The sequence below is a fragment of the Rhea pennata genome, chromosome 4 (genome assembly GCF_028389875.1).
Source record: "Rhea pennata isolate bPtePen1 chromosome 4, bPtePen1.pri, whole genome shotgun sequence".
NCBI classification, from domain to species: Eukaryota; Metazoa; Chordata; class Aves; order Rheiformes; family Rheidae; genus Rhea; species Rhea pennata.
In genome coordinates this window covers 51,403,103-51,422,168 of record NC_084666.1, presented here as the reverse complement: position 1 = coordinate 51,422,168, position 19,066 = coordinate 51,403,103, and the positions used below count along the sequence as shown (strand labels likewise).

Below are 19,066 nucleotides of genomic sequence, written 5' to 3'. Positions count from 1 at the left end.
CGTCATATATTCCAAATTCTGACTGCACTAATCTGCAGCACTTTATTTTCTATTTCACTCTATCAGTGAGCATTTTCACTAAGTTCCAGCAATCAACTAAAGTAAAGCAATAGGATCTTTTTACATTAAGAAAGTGAGTGCACTGGCATTCAGACAGCAAAGCTTAATCTGGAATTAAAGTCTGTGACTGTGCTTTAAATGCCACTTCTGCTGTTCATTCACATTATTTTCTCTAAAGTTTTTTTTTTCCTCTGAAGCAAATGTAATGTGATTTTGAATAATCTACCACCATGTCAGTGCTACAGTTAAGTACTCATGCTTTAGGTCAGTTTTTTTGGTGCTGTTGTGTTCCGATCATTCCAAAGCTAACTAGTTAAACTATCCTAAAATAGCACCATCAGAGCTTACAAGGGCAGACGGTCATCCCTGCAATAAAAGGGACTTGTTGAAGAGCATTTTTGATTGCTGCAGAATTCTCAATTTATATTAGACATGGCACTTATAGTTTGATTTGGAGTCACAGGTGCTCAGCACCTGAAAAAATTTGTTCCAGTTAAGCAAGGGACAAAAAAGAAGATACTGTGTCTTTCATTACCAGATTAAATGGCATTCAGAAATAGATCAACAGTGTTGACAGATTGCTGAATTTCATTTTAGTTCCTGACCAAAATATATCCTGCTGTTATTTTTATCACAGAGCACAGATACAGATTATTTTTAAGGTCTGAATTTGATGAAATATCTGATAGATTAAAGTATATAAGAGATTATTTAAGATAATTGTGTGGTATATTATTTTATAGGTACTATATTTCACATACTTTAAAATGTTAGTGGACCATGAAATAGACATTTATGCAATAAACAATATTGACAATTTTTTTAAACTCTGCAAACCATAGGCCTTCACAAACCTATGAACAAATTTATAAAAGGCAAGTCCTTAGTAGGTATACCAAGATATGAGATGCACCCACGGGTACTGAGGGAGCTGGCGGATGTTGTTGCCAGGCCGCTCTCCATCATCTTTGAAAAGTCCTGGAGAACTGGAGAGGTGCCTGAGGACTGGAAGAAAGCCAGTGTCACTCCAGTCTTCAAAAAGGGCAAGAAGGAGGAACCAGGCAGCTATAGGCCAGTCAGCCTCACCTCCATCCCTGGAAAGGTGATGGAACAGCTCATCCTGGATGTCATCTCCAGACATATGGAGGAAAAGAAGGTGATTAGGAGCAGCCAGCATGGATTCAACAAGGGGAAATCCTGCTTAACCAATCTGAGAGCCTTCTGTGATGGACTGACTGGCTGGGTGGATGAGGGGAGAGCCGTGGACGTTGTGTACATTGACTTCAGCAAGGCTTTCGACAGCCTTTCGAAGTCTCCCAAAACATCTTCCTAGAGAAGCTCAGGAAGTGTGGGTTAAACGAATGGACAGTGAGGTGGACTGAGAACTGGCTAAAAGGCAGAGCTCAGAGGGTCGTCATCAGTGGCGTGGAGTCCAGTTGGAGGCCTGTGGCTAGTGGCATCCCCCAGGGCTCAGGACTGGGTCCCATCCTGTTCAACTTCTTCTTCAATGACCTAGATGAGGGGACAGAGTGCCTCCTCAGCAAGTTTACGGATGATACCAAGCTGGCAGGAGTGGCTGAGACACCTGAGGGCTGTGCTGCCATTCAGGGAGACCTGGACAGGGTGGAGAGCTGGGCGGAGAGGAACCTCCTGAGGTTCAACAAGGGCAAGTGCAAGTCCTGCTAGTCCATGCACCAGTACAAACTGGGGGCTGACCTGCTGGAGAGCAGCTCTGCAGAGAAGGACCTGGGAGTGCTGGTGGATGACAGGTTGACCATGAGCCAGCAATGTGCCCTTGTGGCCAGGAAGGCCAATGGTCTCCTGGGGTGCATTAGGAAGACCTTTGCCAGCAGGTCGAGGGAGGTGATCCTGACCCTCTACTCAGCCCAGGTGAGGCCTCATCTCAAGTACTGCATCCAGTTCTGGGCTCCCCAGTACAAGAGAGACATGGAGCTACTGGAGAGAGTCCAGCGTAGGGCTACAAGGATGATCAGAGGGCTGGAGCACCTGCCCTAGGAGGAACAGCTGCGAGAGCTGGGCCCCTTCAGCCTGGGGAAGAGAAGACTGAGGGGGGATCTTGTCAATGTGTAGAAGTACCTGAAGGGAGGGTGTCAAGGGGATGTCCCATGGGACAGGACAAGAGGCAATGGGCAGAAATTGAAGCACGGAAAGTTCCGCCTGAACGTGAGGGGAATTTCTCCCCTGTGAGAGTGACGGAGCACTGGCACAGGTTGCCCAGAGAGGTTGTGGAGTCTCCTTCTCTGGAGATCTTCAAGGCCCTCCTGGATGCAACCCTGTCTAACATGCTCTAGGTGACCCTGCTGAGCAGGGAGGTTGGACTAGATGATCTCCAGAGGTCCCTTCCAACCTTACCCATTCTGTGATTCTATGTTTCTATACAGACCCTTCTTAAACAGATTGCTTTCTGTTGCTGTTCAGATAGAAATATATAATAATTCTAACGCTAATAATTCAAACTGCAGTAAGAGACCTCTTAATTCTGGAAGGAATTTTAGAGAAATGCGACACATGAAATTTTGACTAGTGCTTTTCAATAACTCATACATTAAATGTTCTTAATTTACAAGTAAAATTACATTTATTTTACTAAATGTGAAATATATGAGTCCAGCTTTGTTCTAACGATGAAGCACTCTGTTATACCTTCAGTACTCTCTCGTCGCCATATGGGGCCCTAAAGGACAACTGTTTGCCACCACAACGATAGAGACGAGCTGAAGCACAGAGGCAGTAGCAATCAAACGTGTTACTGACAGCCAATTACTAACAGCTAAGCTGACTCTTCAAAGTCTTACTGAAAACTACCATAAGCATGAATTAATTTGACTGTATACATGGAATATGTCTTTGGTACAAAAGGTATCACACCAAAGTTACTTTTCAGGATAGAGGCTTCATTTGAAAATAAAAAGGAGTAATTTTTCTTCCTGTCTTAACTATTTCAGACAACAGTCTTTTCACTTAAGGCATTTGTGTGTTTCCAGGACCGATCTGTAGTTTGTAAAATTTATGACTATGAATAAACTACAATACATACTTAGATTTTAAATTTGCACAAATTTGAATAGAAAAATTAGTCCATCTTGCTAAAAAGCAATGCAATTTTTAACAGTGTAGGAAATAAAATCAGGTTGCAAATAGAAATTTAGAATCAACTTTAATGGCAATCCCAAATTATCACAAAAGGGAATTAAAATCTAAATGTTTTATTTCTAATTGAAAATTAAAATTCAAAATTGAATTTTTGAAAATACTTAAATGGTGATTTTAACCTCAATATGCAAAAAAATCCATAATGTCAGGGCAGAGTTTTATTAATTTCAATGTACGAACATTCTCCTGCAAAACAGGTTTGTCAGGATCCATACACAACTTAGGAAAGTTTCCTAACTCTGCTACCAACTATGTCATTTTTTTCAATAAAACTATTGCCTTCAGAAATATAATAAAGTGTCAGATTTTATGCTTACGGTTACCTATTTCAAAATTCATTCATGCTCGTAAGTATTTTATTTTCTCATATATCAGGAAAGTTAAAATAGAGAACATTGCTATTTTTGGTTAGGTAATGAAAACCTCTATTTTTAAAAGCCAAGAGAGCTCTAAATTGGTCAGGTAGGACTTCCACTGATTATCCGTGACAAATCAACTTCTGGACTAAGAATAAGAGTGATAAATGGAAGCTTAAAAGAGGCATTAAAAAAGTTACAAAAAAACAATACAGGGGCATTAATGGAAGTGCCTTGTCTACCCTATTGTACTGATAGTATGATGTTGTAATTAGTACTGCAGTTCAAAGTAACACACAAAGGACTTTCTTACGCCACACGCTGAATTGTCGTTAAAACACACTCACCCAAAGTACAGTAACTGGAACTGAAAGAAATTATAATTGGAATTCTTGTTCATCTAAAATGAAAACCTATTTCACCATATTAAAATTCTGACAGTATGATATTTGCATGTACAGAGAGACTGACAGCTGTAGCATTAGAACATATCTCATAGCCCTCCCTTACTGAAGCATTGTGTAATTATCATCTTTTCATATTTCACAGAGAATTGCAAACTCATTTTCTTCTTATTAACAAATGTACAATGTTATATTTACAAGAACTACAAAAAAATGAGGAGTCTGTGATTGGCCTACACTGATATTTTGAGTTGGAAAGACAGGAAATACTCTGAATAGGCTGCTGTTTAAGATTCTGCACTGGTGTTACAGAAATGCAGCTTGCAGCATCTTACCCACTGAGGACAATACATGTCTTCTTGAAGTTTCTGGATATGGGGATCTATCAGCACTATGAACCTAAATAAAGGCTTTGGCAGACACTAGATAGGTCCCTGCAATCAGCAGACAAGGCAGAAGAAAAAATACTAAAGACAAGACTCACAATGAAGACAGATGCATTACTTGTGCTGTGCCTTGCTCAGGTTTACGTGACTACCTGAGGAACCTGGTCACAGTGTGAAGCAACAGCACAAAGATGAGGGGAAAGCAGGCTGGCTACGCAGTACTTGTGCTCTCTGGCACTGCTTGGCTGCTGGAATGGCCCTCTTTGCCTCTCCCCAGCTGGGCTCTCCCCAGCTGGACAAGCCACAAAGTTTGCCTGAAACTACATCAGTATAGCAAAATGAAACTGCTTACTTGTCACGCTTTAGCTAGCACAAATAACAGTAACGCTGAAGATACATGGAATGGGTGCTGGTGTGTGTTACTAAACAGAGCAGCGGAGGCCTGGGGTATGCACTCTAGCTGCTGCTGTAGATTGCTATCATCTACTGTGTACAATAAACCTGCTGGGCCTCAGTGGCTATAAGCACAACTTTATTTTCTAGATGAGCATACCTAAAGTTGGTTTGTAGGATGAAGCTGGGCTGCAGTACATCTTTATGTATTCGTTATATTACTGTTACATCAGCATGTGCTGAACACCTTAATTCTGTATATCTAGAGAAGAGCAGATTTGTTTTTCAGCATATTGATAAAAACAGACATTTAAAATTTCTTGTAGAAAATTACATTTCAAATATTCTATCAGCTGTTTTTTTTTTCTATTGAGTGCTATCAAATCAAAATAAGATAATCCTATGTAAGACTGTAAACATGTTTTTTACTAGCTCACAAGCATTCAATGGGGAAAAGGAATATACAGAGGAAATGACATCAACTTACATAGTTTCATGTCTGATCAAATCAAATCACCATATTATGGTGGCACAGAAGAGATGTTAGGATGTGCCATACTGCACTATGGTTCAATCATAATTCCTATTGTGAAATATATTTCAGACCTTTATTTCCCTTTATAAGGATTTCTGCTGCATCACATTCTTACGTATTTCTTTTTGACTTATTTTTGCTGTTTTCTATTCTTTGGCAGCTCCTGCATTAGTCTTCTGGCTCTCCAAACATCTGTAGCTTTTTGTCATTTCTATTTCTATTTCCTTCTTCTCAGCACTTGTCCTATTTGGAATTCTGAATAGCTCTGTAACACGCACGCCTGCCTTTTTACAAGATCGTTCTCCTGGCAGTAACAGATGAAGCACAATGTTGGCACCAAGCCTCTGATGAGTCAATGAAAATGTGTGAAATGATGGCATAGTACATGTAATTTTGAGACAATGTGCTACACAATAAGGAAAGCTGGAAACTTGTTATTAGCTTCTTTCAAAAAGCTCCTTGTCATAGATCTTTATACATCAGGGCATTTAACCATATGCCCAGCCTCAGAAACAAGTTGTCTCTCTGACTTCAGATGGGACCATTTCAACACTCAAATCTCACCGTGCTGTAGGTAACCTTGCTGAGGTGAGGTATGTATTGGAATCTATATGAATTGGTGTCTACCTGTATTACTGATTACTTTGAGTTTAAACAAACGAAATAAATAACTGTGCTAAGTGAGAAACTGCTCTCCTGCAAACAGCTATCAGCACTGCTAGCACTGTACATAATGTCTTTGGTACACATGGCATTTAGAAAACTAATATTGGAAGCAGAAGAGGAATAAGATCAAACAATACTATTTAATAATACTCGCCTCTTGGCTTTTAATGTGGTAACAAATTCTTTTTCTTCTAGATCCAAAAAACAAAAAATGCATTCTTCTTGCATTAGGATATAATTATAGCAGCTGGAGTATGTGCTTGATAATAAGATTTTACAACAATAGATATTTTTACTATAACTGCTTTCCAGCTGGTGATGAAAAGCCTATATTGATCTTAGAGCCTAGTGCCAGCTTTTTAACCCTTTACCCATCCTCACTGACCTAAGAGGCAAGATGCTTTTCTCCTAATCTGTATCTATTCTGTAACATTTTATGTATTAAAAGCAATATTCAATGAAGGCAGCTGTTATTCTCTGTTGTCTACCAGAGACCTTTTAGCAAAGGAAAAAATACCCCTAACACACAAGGATTCCACGTAAAATGCAGTATAAGCACATATATTAAATATAAAATGTATCCTGGACTCTATGAGAGATCAAAAGCCAAAAAATAATAACCCATGTTTACGTAGTTCCAAAGCCAAGTTCACTGATGCTGTACAGATCTTCTGATCTGCGTGTTACCAATTCAAGTGAGACATGGAAGAATATTAAGCAGCATTTTTAGTTTAAATACCTCCTTTCTAAAATAAAAGAAAACTTTAATTTGCTGGCAAAGCAGTCAATAGCCTCACTATTTAGCTGCTGTTTTCAATCACTGCGATTTCACCTCTCCCAGGCTTGCTAACAAAATTACAGAGAAAATCATAATAATGAATTCATAGTACATATGTAATAAGGAGTGAGCATAGGACTAAAGATACAGTCTATACAAGGATTTTAGTCATTTAACATACATTAAAAAAATGCTCAGAATCTTAAGTGAAGATTCTCTTATTCACCAAATCTTATTCAAGTTTTTTTTTTTTTTTTTTTTTTTGCAAGCATTTAACATCAGTTCTGTCAGATTATAAGACAACTCACAAATAGAGATGTTAAGAAAGATAGAGAGAAGTTGTCAACTGCCAAGACAGGGTAGTATAGAGAGAAATTTAATCAGATAACTCATTGCCATTAGCAGGAGATGTGCAGTTGGGTATGCATCTATCAGACTGACTAGCTATATTTCCATAAAACAAGGTCTACCAAGATTTTAATGTTAGACTAAACTATAGCCTCAACTATTCAGGCACATGCAAAACAGAGATCCATCAACTCCAAATTAGGGCTGACCTGCCCAAGTTGCAGGCAGCATTTCAGGGTCCTGATGTGATTTAGAACGTTCAGTCTCAAATACCTAAGTGAACTTCTGGCAGGTCTGAAGAGCAACTGGTGATCTATAGGGTCTGATGAATACAGGATGTTGGAGTGGAAAAACATAATGGTTCCCTGAACTAAAATGAAGACATTTATGTGTATTTGAAAGAAATGCTGGAGAAAACCATATTTCTGATTTTTCACTGAAGCCATACAAGACAGAAGGAAGATGCACACAGAAGGAGTTGCAACACTTGATTTGCGTTGATCAGGAAAAGTTTACCTCAGAAGAACTGCACTTACTGCACAGCTCACTTGTAGCTCCCCTACGTCTGACTGGAAACATGTAGGACATGACCAGCCACATAGCCAGGTCATATGGTGCATGAGCATGACTGCTGCATTTGTACACGCTATGAGGAATTACTACAACCCTCCTAAGAAGCCACAGTCAGATTTATCTGGGATGCATACACAAAATTTTCAGCATAAATAACTGCTCTTCCCTGACTTAAGCTACCCAAGTACGTGTGTTTCTCTCTCCTTTTCTCTGTCCTTCTCCTTTTTAAATGCTTTGGATAGAAAGGAAGATGCTATACATTTATTTCCACTATATGCCAAAATATTATAGCTGTTTCAACAAGCTATTGAATTTGTATAAAATTAGAGACCACCCTTAAGAAAATCACTGATTAAACGTGATTAGGCATGCACACAGCTAAGAAAAGGCATATAAATGCCCAGTAACAGTGCGGTATGTGATGTGACTTGAAACCAGAGTCAGAACAGAGAGGAAAGAGACTGAAAGTAAGGATAAATTGCTGAAGCAATATGAAGTCATCAAAGATATGATAGATGTTCTAGAGGAAGAGACGTCTCTTCTGGAAACAGTGAGTATCACCCAGCCAGCTAAACTGCAGGGCATGCCAAGATCCGGGGAGAGGGAAGCTGCAGCTGGTGTGATAGAAGCACTGACAGAGAAAACAACATGCACAGCCTGAGGATGTATGGCAGGAAAGGACTATGTCAGCAGTCAGAGGCTGGGAAGCCAGGGCACATGCATTAAACTGTCCCACACCCACATATGACGTGTAGTTATTTACCCGAACTCCAGCACCTTTTTCCTCTGTCTAGCAGGGTGATCAGCTGTTTTTCTGTAGCCTAAACCACTTTAAATGACATTTGAACATACAGCAGATTTATCTACAGGGCCTTCCTCTAAGCTGGAAGTTGAATCCAGAAACAGGGGAATCCTTTTACGACTGACCTCAGCTTAGGAAACTGCTAAGGGGCTTTTGAGCTTTGCCTGCACAGTACTGTTTTGTTTTATAGACAGTGTAATAATCACAGCTGCACTTGATGCTCAGCTCAAGGTTAATCCATATGCAGTTCACCATGCATCTTCTCTGGGAACAAAGCCATTTTACAAAGTTCCTGTCCCTCCTCACTACTGGCTGCTTGCTCCTGCCCCAGTATCACTGCTTACCAACTGTTCAGTTGGGCCAGTACAGCACTGACAGACTGCAGGGAAAATCAGCTCCAATACAAACAACAAGGCTTTATTTTTCGAAGCCCAGCTCATTTTGGAACAGTTAAAAGGACTGAGGACTGCAATATAGAGGTGGGAAACAAGAAACCTGGAGAAAGACAAGGAAGGAAGTGAGCAAGGAAAGAAAGGGAAAGACTGCTTAGACATCTATACTTCTGAAGAAATTATATTGGGTAATTAACTCACATTGTTTCAGGCTGCCCACAGACAATCTGCAAAACACTAGCTACCTAGGATGGTTGCAAACATAGGAAAGCAGACACAGTGCCATGGACAAAAGAGCGAGAAAGGCTTAAGCAGACTTTTGTAAAACCTCTAACAGTCTTAAAAAGAAGTCTGGAAAAAATTAAAAGGACCATTAAATTGATCTTGCAACAGTTTTTCAAAAGACATTTTCCATTTGAACTTTGTCCTCTCAGAACGGTCATAAAAATGTGTTTTCTAAAAATAAAGTTTTAATGCCAAATGTACGGACATTACAGTAAAGACAGAGCCACGACTGTGATTGCTGTGACTAAAGAGACAAGATTCTCTTCTCCATTACTTCCCTGGAACTGTTCATGTCTCTTAAATTAGAACTAGTAGTTTCCATTAGCTTAAAACTGACAGGCAACACCTCAAAGCATCTGGCTGCTAACAGAGACAAGTTATACATGGTGCACAAGGGGTGGCAATAAAACCCGAGATAGGTTTCACTCATGCTACAGAAACATTCATCTTAACAACTTAAAATTCATGTGCAAAACCCTTTTTCTGATCAAGAAGCAGACGTGGAATGTTACCACCCCTACAGTTCCTTCATTTTAATTCTAACTTAGTAACTTACTCTGCAAAAATCATAGAAAATACTGTGTAGTCACTATGCTCAAATAAATCATCACATTTGTATTTCTGAATGTTTCCAAAACTAACGAACTGCACATGGGAAGCATCCTGACATTTAATGCACAGGAAAAACAAAAAAGACTTTTAGCTTGGACTCAAAGTGGGCTTCCACCTGTAAACCTTTCAGCACAGCTGCATATATCCTTATATGCATGCAGTCATAGTATCTACTCATGTGATCTTAAAAATAGCCATCTTAGGTGTATTCTTGTGCTCCAGAGAGCCTAGGCAAATATCCTGAGGATATCGGAGATAATAGCATTCAGTAGTTGGAGGCATTTGAAAAAAGGTGCATTATTCAAATTTGATATTTAACAAGAAATCTATTATTTCAGCAGAAGGGGAGAGGCATAGGGATATGCATTTGCTCCAACAGTAGTTTGATGTAAGCACTCCTTACTGGATTATGTTCCCCCTTTGCAGCTACTGCTTTTTGAGATGTAATAAACTATGAGTTGGTACACTGAACATAGTCCTTAGCAGAATTAAAGAACGTACATTAAAAACAATAAACTTTTAAAAACAAAACTAAAAGAATAGCTTATGGAATAAATTGTACTTACACGAATACAATCTGTAACATGAATACAAATGGACTTCAGCTAATTACCAAGGAAAATTTCAGAGAATTGTGTCTACAAGAATAAATACACACCTGTCTTGGTGAGAGTTTAGGCATACACAAGAAGCAAGGAGCTATGGAGAAGAGAATGATCTACTACTATTGAAAGGACGGGAGTCTGGAAAGTTGGATTCTGCTGCTGATGCCCTGCAAGATTTGGCTACTCCATGCTTTATGCCAGTTTCTCCATTATTAAAACTTGACATTATTTATCTTTGTAAAGAAAACTACTCCAAAATTTTTAAATGTAATTTTCTGTTTCAAGTTCCATCAATTACAGATCCTTTTTGCAGAGACACCAGTGAAAGGGTTTTAAGTATTGTATTAACTAATTATGAACATTATTTTAATTAAGTATTTGTTTTCTGTCTGGATACTTTTCCTACTCTGTGATCTGCAGTGTGAACTGCTGCTCATATGCACAGCCCAGTGAAATTTAAGGAGCACCATCTGGGTAAAAACATACATTTGATAACTAAAGTTATAAATAGATTCAGCAAGTTCGTTATATGCATGAAGTACTTGCCTGCATGAGTATTGTTAGCATGAGGACCTAAGATTATAAAACTAATCTCTACAGTTTTTCTACAATCAAGCCTGCTTTTTATCTGAAAAGCTGAACACTTTAACAGAATTTTTAATTTCCTATCTGAGTGTTATTGCAGACTACACATATCCAGATGGAGAACAACAGAGACTACTTTGACTCATTTATAATCAAGCAGTTGGAACAATATAGGAACAACATTTATTTCATTTATTTAATTTTTGTATCTGAAGACTATGAGGAACTCATCTCCACATGGAATTAAGTGCTTCTAGCATTCTAAAATGCTAATAAATAAAAGGCAAATTCTTATCTCTGCTCTGTTTCATCTACATACATGCAAGCTGCAGGTCCAAACAGCATCCTGAGTTGACTGTATAACACATTTTATTTAAATTTGAAGACCTGAAAGGTTAAGAACTACAGCACTCTGAGACATGACTTTTCTTTCTCCCTCTCCCTTCACTCACTTAAAAAAAAAAAAAAATCAGAAAAGGTTAAAGGAAGAGGGATGCCTGAAAAGCGTCATAAATTCAGAGAGCTCTATTACTTTATTTGTATTCATGTTCTGCACAATAGCAGTTACAATGAACCACAAAGCAACTAGAAAGAATACTATCACCATCTCACATGGACATGGAATAGGGCTGTTTATGTCTACATAGATAGGTACTCAATAAGTTAATGCTGGCAAAACATCTGTTTCGGGTATCTACGTACGTGTGTGCGTGAGTACGTAAGAACTGTTTCAGATATCTATGTACGTGTGTGTATGTGTGTGTGTGTGTAAGAACACACAGAGAAACACACCTATATGTAGAGGCAAAGGATATTTACTCCTAGAAATAATCTAAAGAAAGAAAGAAAGAAAAAGATATTGAGATATCTAAGTACAAGTCACGTGCCTAAGTGGACCCAAAACTGTCTTAAGCAGGCAGAGTCTGTCTTCTGTCCTGTTCTCTTTATAGGAACATGAATACAGACTTTGCTCCTGACTACTCAGTCAGAAATAAATTCCTCTTAGCACCTGCTTCTCAAGTAAATTCATTATACATCTCTTATGAAATGATCTTTTCAGAGTATGTTGCAAGCACCTCTCTTTCTAAAACAAAGTATTTGTCAGAATTACCTCTCAATATGTGTCCAATTCTGGGCTCCCCAGTACAAGAGAGACCCGGAGCTACTGGAGAGAGTCCAGTGTAGGGCTACAAAGATGATTAGGGGACTGAAGCATCTCCCATATGAGGAACGGCTGCGAGAGCCGGGCCTGTTTAGCCTGGAGAAGACTGAGACATTGATCTTATCAATGTCTACAAATACCTTAAGGGAGGGTGCAAAATGGATGGAGCTGGACTCTTTTCAGTTATGCCAAGTGATAGGACAAGAGGCAGCAGGCACAAACTGAAACACAGAAAGCTCCACATGAATATGAGAAAAAATTTCCTTCCTGTGAGAGTGACAGAGCACTGGAACAGGTTGCCCAGAGAACTTGTAAAATCTCCATCTCTGGAGGTATTCAAAACTTGCCTGGACACAATCCTATGTAACTGGTGACCCTGCTTGGCAGGGGGATTGGACTAGATTGGTCCCTACCAATCTCAACCATTCTGTGTGATTCTGTGAAATATTTGCAGGCTGTAATAAAATGTACATTTTTTCCCACATTACATTTTGTGCAACTCAGACTGATGTTGTTACACGGTTCATTATATTGTTTCCAAGATTTCTGTGAGATTTAGGTGAACTTTGAGGATGATGAAAACAACTGCACTTAACGTAATGCTGATATCACAGTACATTGCTAATTAGATCCCTTATTTTTAATACTCAAATATCAGCACTGATAAATTACCTGCTGATTATAAGGGGTTTTTTTAATGCTGGATACATCTGCAACAGATAAGGTAAGTGCTATATTTCCTATTCAAATCTGATTCTCTGAAAATGTACCAGAGCCAGAAAACTCACATTAGAATGCTAGATTGACTATGAATTTTGTAACTTTTAAAATGACTTAAAACAAGAACTTGATATAAAATACTTCAGATCTGAGATGTTCAGAAACCCAGCATTGCATCAAACTTGCCAGATACAGCTGAAGATGTGAAAGGGGTGTGCTTAAGTTATACAGTCAACTCAAAAGCAGGATTTGTTTTAAGTCCATCTCCAATTTAATGGTAATTTCTAGTTATTCTCTGAATATGTAACACAAATGATGTAGCATACTGTTTTGGATGTTTCCATAATACTTTTATTTAAGTTAAATTTATTTGTATTTTTTACATATAGCCTCCCAAAGAGGAATATTAATGGTAAATATTGGAAATTTCACTCGATTGGTAATATTCCTACTGCTCATACATTTCTATGTTCAGATTTCAGCAGAGATGAATTCTTCTTGTACGTGAGACAACATTAAAGGAGAGTAATTCTATTTACCTTGGTTCTTATATGATGGCTTATGCTCTCTCTTCATTAGCTTTTATTCCTTGGATGACTCAGTATATGAGTGTCAGAAGATCAGAACTACCAGCTTAGATGGTAAACTTCAGCTACTTTGTTATTTCTACATTAAATCACCTATCAGGATCTCTCCTTTGATTTTTGATACTTCTACGTAATTGTAACATTTCTGTTAAGCATAGCTGAACATTTGATATTTCTGTCTGCATTTAGCCTCTTATGCTTAATTTGGATCAAAGAGATGAAAAGGCAGTGTGTCTTTAGGATACAGCGAAGCCTGTGTTAGCTGAGAGGCAGATTCTCTCATTAGCACGCATCTCTATTAGCAAAGAGCTACACCGTTACAAGGCATGCTGAAGACTTACAAAGGGGTTAAACAATTACAGATTTCAGAAATGAAAGTGTAGTTAAAAGTAAAAATAAATCATTTGCATTACAAATCACATTTTTCATTACTTTGTCATCAGATCCCCAAAAGAGAGCGATCAGAAATATGGTATAGAGGCCAAATGAGATTAACACAGCAGTTTTGAAGATCCCACAAGCTCTAAAAACTGATCAGCATCACTCAAAACACAATACGCACGCTGGAACAAAAGCACTGAAATTGCCATGCAATATTTCCTGCATTGTGTTCTTTTCACCTGAAAAGTATTTCCACAAAAATTAAGGAAAAAAAACAAAACAAAACAAAACAAAAAACCCATGCATGAAAAAGTCACTAACCAATCACATATTCCAAGATCTTATAACTACCATTACCCTCTTTTTTGGAACAAATTTATCCTATATTAAATGCCATCTTAATTTGGTCAGATTGGAAACCTCTGCTAGGCTTGAGGTGGATAGACTTTGTAACTATTTCTGTTACAACTGTTCACATTTATTTGGCATATAGACAGATGATATAGAATGTGGATTCCGCTCCTTCACTGGACATTGCAAATACTAATTCTGAGCATTCTCCTAACAGCTATCATTGAAACATTCTTCCTGTGATAAGGCTGTCATCATTGCCATTCCTTCTTAGCATACCAGTTAGTGAAGAAAGGTATGAAAACTATTCCGCTCTTACTCTCCAAATTTAGCTCACGTTATTTTGCAGCGCATTCAACCAGGGCCTGTTTGAGATTTAGAAGCTCTTATCTGAACTGTGACTTCTGGCAGGCAGCAACATCTCTTGCAGCTGTTATGAGGCTGGCTGCTGCCTGCTCTTGGAGATCAGCTAGCATCTTGCAAACCAAGCTTTGCAGCCTCTTCCTGCAACACAGCCCTGACACACAAGCACAGCTTGATTCCTTTCATTTCATGCAAAAGCCATACGCCTTGGGAGAATTGCACGCTAACTATATAGCAGATTTCAGAAGATTTTGTTTTGAAGCCCACTGGCAGAAATATACCTAAGATATGACCTACAACCTTAAGCTCTTCAAAAGGTAAGAAAACTAACTTATATCACAGATATAACAATGGCTACATAATTTATATAATCATTTGGGGCCAAGTGAACCTTCTATTAAATGAGCTGGAGAGGTCATGTAAGTTAACACCTACACTTTTACGGGACTTGCAGGCTGGCAGATAATTCTACTCAATTACAAAATGAGCTAAATGAAGCCCCTGGTATTGCCTGTTATGCTACTTTAGTTGTATTACTTGAATCTGATGCATGTGTGCAGCTCATACGAAATGCAAAACGTTTACACCCCACTGAGATTACTCGTGAAGTATAGTGTTATTTCAGTTGGGTCATGATGAACGTGCGCTTTTCTGTACTTGACAAGAATGTATTAAATACTATGGGGGCAGCACAAGATGTATCATAACTTCAGATATTTATTTTCTTGGTTTAACACTCGGCAGAGAAATCCTTAGGAAGTTTTGGCATTGACTTCAGCAGGGTTAGCATTTCAGAATTAGATGTTACAAATTAACGGCACCTGTCTAGCAATGAGCAAACATGGTTTGCTTTTTCTAAAGGAAAGATTTGGGTGTTGGAGTTTTCCTGGATTGTTGCTCGTTTTCTTTTCTTAACATTTAAAGACATTAATAAATGGAATGGAGACTTGGGAGACTCTTAACATGACGGTGGCTAACCTAGTAGTTCAGAAATCATCATGTGAACTGTCCTAAAAGCAATCTGCATAAAGAAAATACGGCATGTGAAAATTCAGTTTAAAGCCCAGGGTAATCCCAATACCCTAAATAAGAGCTGTGGAGATCATCACACCAATATAGGAGAACTTTTTTCATATGATTTTTTTTTTAACTCTTCCAGCCAACTTGTCTGTATCCTTCTTCAAAGTAGCTAGAGAAGTGGATATAAAATTCATCCACTGGTTTAAAATTTAGTACGTTCTTGAAGTTCCCATGATACCAAGTCTGTACAGTTTAAGAACATCCACAAGAGAAAGGTACAATCTCTTCATTGCTATAGCCTTAAATGCTGTGCCTTTTACTGACGAGGACATTACCATTATTAAAGACTGAAAAAAATAAAGAAAAGAAATTTCAATTCTTTTCTGCAGCTGACTATTGAGTATTTTAGTAAAGACCTAGCATACATTCAGATACTGAAACTCCACCTGCGACGTTAAGTGGAGACCACTGTTGGACAACAGCATGAGCATCAGTTTTATTTTCAAACTCACCAAACCCAAAATAATTCTCTGATGTATGGGTTCAAGTTCTATTTTATTAAACAAGGAGGCATAAGAGACAGCAAACTAAGGCCCAGACTTGTGAAAAGCAGAGCAGCCACAGACAGATGCAAGTCACCTCCACTCCCACTGATGTCCATTCTCACTGAGATTATGGAGGATCTCTCAGGCTTGTGCTTATGAATACAGATCTGCAGAGCGTTGAAGATACACAACTGAGCAACCCAATGTAGTCATTAATACTTTCCAACTATACATTAGTACTTGCTTGGTCTGCCAAGTCTTCCTGTGATTTAAACATGGTTGTCTTGGGCATGCTTGTTTGCTTACTTACTTAAAGGTTATTAAAAAGCAGGTATTGTACTATTTCCAGACAGGCATCTGTAACCAAATACTGCAGTTAATTTACAGAAATATTTAATGGAGGAACAATTGTTAATGTACGCTTTCCTCCTCCTTGGTTACTGTTTCCCATCCTCTTAACTTACACCAAATACTGCTCAAGTGGCTGTGAGTTCCTCAACACCTCCATCAGTGCCTTAATCAGAGAGCACATTCTGCTCAGAATTGACACATACCATTAAACAAGCCTCTCCTGAATTTCTCAAAGCAAAATGAAGCTTGCAGACTAATAAGGCTACAAAGAAGGATGAAAAACTGCAACTACTTTAAGCAAATCTGCAAAACATTACAGTAATTACTCCCAAACTGGAATGGACTTAAGGTGTGGAGCTCCTGTATATCTGATGGTCCTTACATACGTATGTACTTCCCATTCAGGCAACTCCCTGTTTAGCAAGGAATACTGTATGGCTATCTAAATTACAGGGACTTCTCTAGTTCAACTAGGCAGTATGATCTGTATGCTCTATGAGCCATCTGCAAAAAACTAACAACTTGTACACTCCAATCACACCTATGATTGTTCCTCTACATACTCTAGTAGTAGACATGAAATAAAATATCATTAAGATGAGACAGCATCTAGGTTTTAAAGGGTTTGGGTGGCCAACTCTTCCTCAAATGGAAAGGGAACAGTGTTCACTGAAAGTTGAAAGAGGCACCCTTCTTTCTCACTGTCATTCACACAGGTCTGATAACCCAGAAAGTAGAAGCCAGTCAAGGTGGAGAAATGTAAAACAATTAAAGCGCCTATTTTATCAGGTCTTTATAAAGCACCTGCTAAATAAACACCTGATTGTAAGGATGCTGACTCTTCACAGTATTAGAGGAGGGCATAAGATCCCTCAAGATTACTACATAATAAACCTCTGGGCTACACTGGACACTTCTGCCTCTACCTACAGACACTATTTTCCCATAAATCCACTTTCAACATTTAGGCCAACTGCTCAACTTCTGACCTATTCTTACTGAGAACTAAACATGAGCTTAAAGATAAGCATTTGTGTGAACATTTACAAGCATTTGTGTGAACATTTTCCTGAACCAGGATGTGAAACACTCCCCAAATTACCTTTACGTAATGCAGACATTAAAAATAATTTCTACAGTACATTTAAAACACCTGCTAGCGAGTTTCATGGCAGCAAAACCACTTAGTGAAGTGAGATGTGTTTTTTAAGTACTAGTCTCATATGCAAATAAAAGATTTTAGAAGTTGTCATATTGATATATACAGAGGGTGAGACATGGTTTTACTTCCCTCCCCGGTATCATTAGTGGCAAACACTCAATTGTTTTATATATGCACAGTAGTTCCTGCTTTGCAAGCTAATCCAAACATAGATCCGACTAGTCGCAGAGCCAAAGATAACAGCCTTGCAATAAAACCAGCAGTGTTATCTTTGAATTGGGGAAAAATATTTCTAGACTATGGACAAAATAAATTGCCCAGAAAAGACTAACAGCACAATCATTGGGCTGATTAAACATTGTATTGGTTGAGAACTAAAGAAGAGATTCTACATGTCAGATGTAGAAGATAATCAATAAAACATATTCCATACAAAAAAATAAGGTGCTTGCTTCCTTCTGGCTTAAATATCCAGAAAGATGGCTATTTAAGCCAGGTAACAGGAATGAAAACCCTTGATTACTAGAGAGAAAGGTCATGCATATTTAGAAAACAGACAGTAACAATTCTTTTATTCCTTGGACTTTGATTCCTTGAACTACAAACCACTGAAATTTATAAATTTAGAAAAATAATTATATAGTCATATTTTCCCTGAAAAATAGGCTATGGATTCTGTTGTAATTTGTATCTAATGACATCTGAATAGTAGACTAAGATAGCAAAAAAAAAGAAAAAAAAAGAAAGCTTGGGACTTAGACGGATAAAGAAAAGAGAGTGTTTGTAGAGAAAAAGCAAAAAATCCCATTTTTTTCTTATGTGATTTCTTAAACAGGGGTTAGCAGGCCAGAGAAGTGAAAAAGACAGATGAGTTCCCAGGAGAGTTAACATGCACCAGAGGATCCTGACTGCCTCAAGAGTAGCTCATTACTTTCACAGACAGTTATGCTTTTTGGTAGCTTTCTAGCAATGCAATTCCCCATCCTCAAACGCCAAGAAATATGAGGAAACTGCTAAAGGCTGCTAGAAAACTTACAAGCTCAGCTCTGAGCACAAGTGAATTGAGATCCTCATCAACCCAGGGAATGTTCCAACCATCTGTAAAGGAAGCAAGAAAGGACGGGGATCAACAGGAAAGAGATAACAAACAAGAAAAATTCAGAGATCACAACAGTGAGTATTAGTGAGCAACGGGAGTCAGTATAGAACTGAAATGGGGATGAAAATATATGGATTAGTCAAATAGTTTCATATGCTCTGAGATAAAGGATAACTGTAAGTCTCCCATCTGATGACACCGCTGAAGGAACATCCTACTTTAATGTTTTTTTTTCCCCATCAATATGACTTCAGCTTTGCAGGATTCAGGTCCATCCACACACCTTTCATCTACTGGCAGGCCTCTGGCAGGGAAAGACAGTACTATAGGCTTTTGACACAGAGTTAATTCATCCCCATGTGAGGTATCTT

At 38.4% G+C, this 19,066-nt stretch overlaps 1 protein-coding gene and 1 long non-coding RNA gene across 3 annotated transcripts in view; one reads left to right on the top strand and one right to left on the bottom strand.

Annotated features, from left to right (window-relative positions):
• Window positions 1–19,066, bottom strand: part of RNF150 (ring finger protein 150) — a 126,464-nt gene that overhangs the window by 95,816 nt on the left and 11,582 nt on the right. The window lies entirely within an intron of this gene.
• The window catches only part of LOC134139489 (uncharacterized), a 30,370-nt gene continuing 25,927 nt past the window's right edge, over window positions 14,624–19,066 (top strand). Inside the window, exons 1-2 of one of the 2 annotated variants that reach the window (XR_009958180.1) lie at window positions 14,624–14,835; window positions 18,432–18,769. This is a non-coding gene — a long non-coding RNA (uncharacterized LOC134139489). The remainder of the gene's footprint in view (window positions 14,836–18,431; window positions 18,770–19,066) is intronic. The other variant, XR_009958179.1, reaches the window with a different exon arrangement.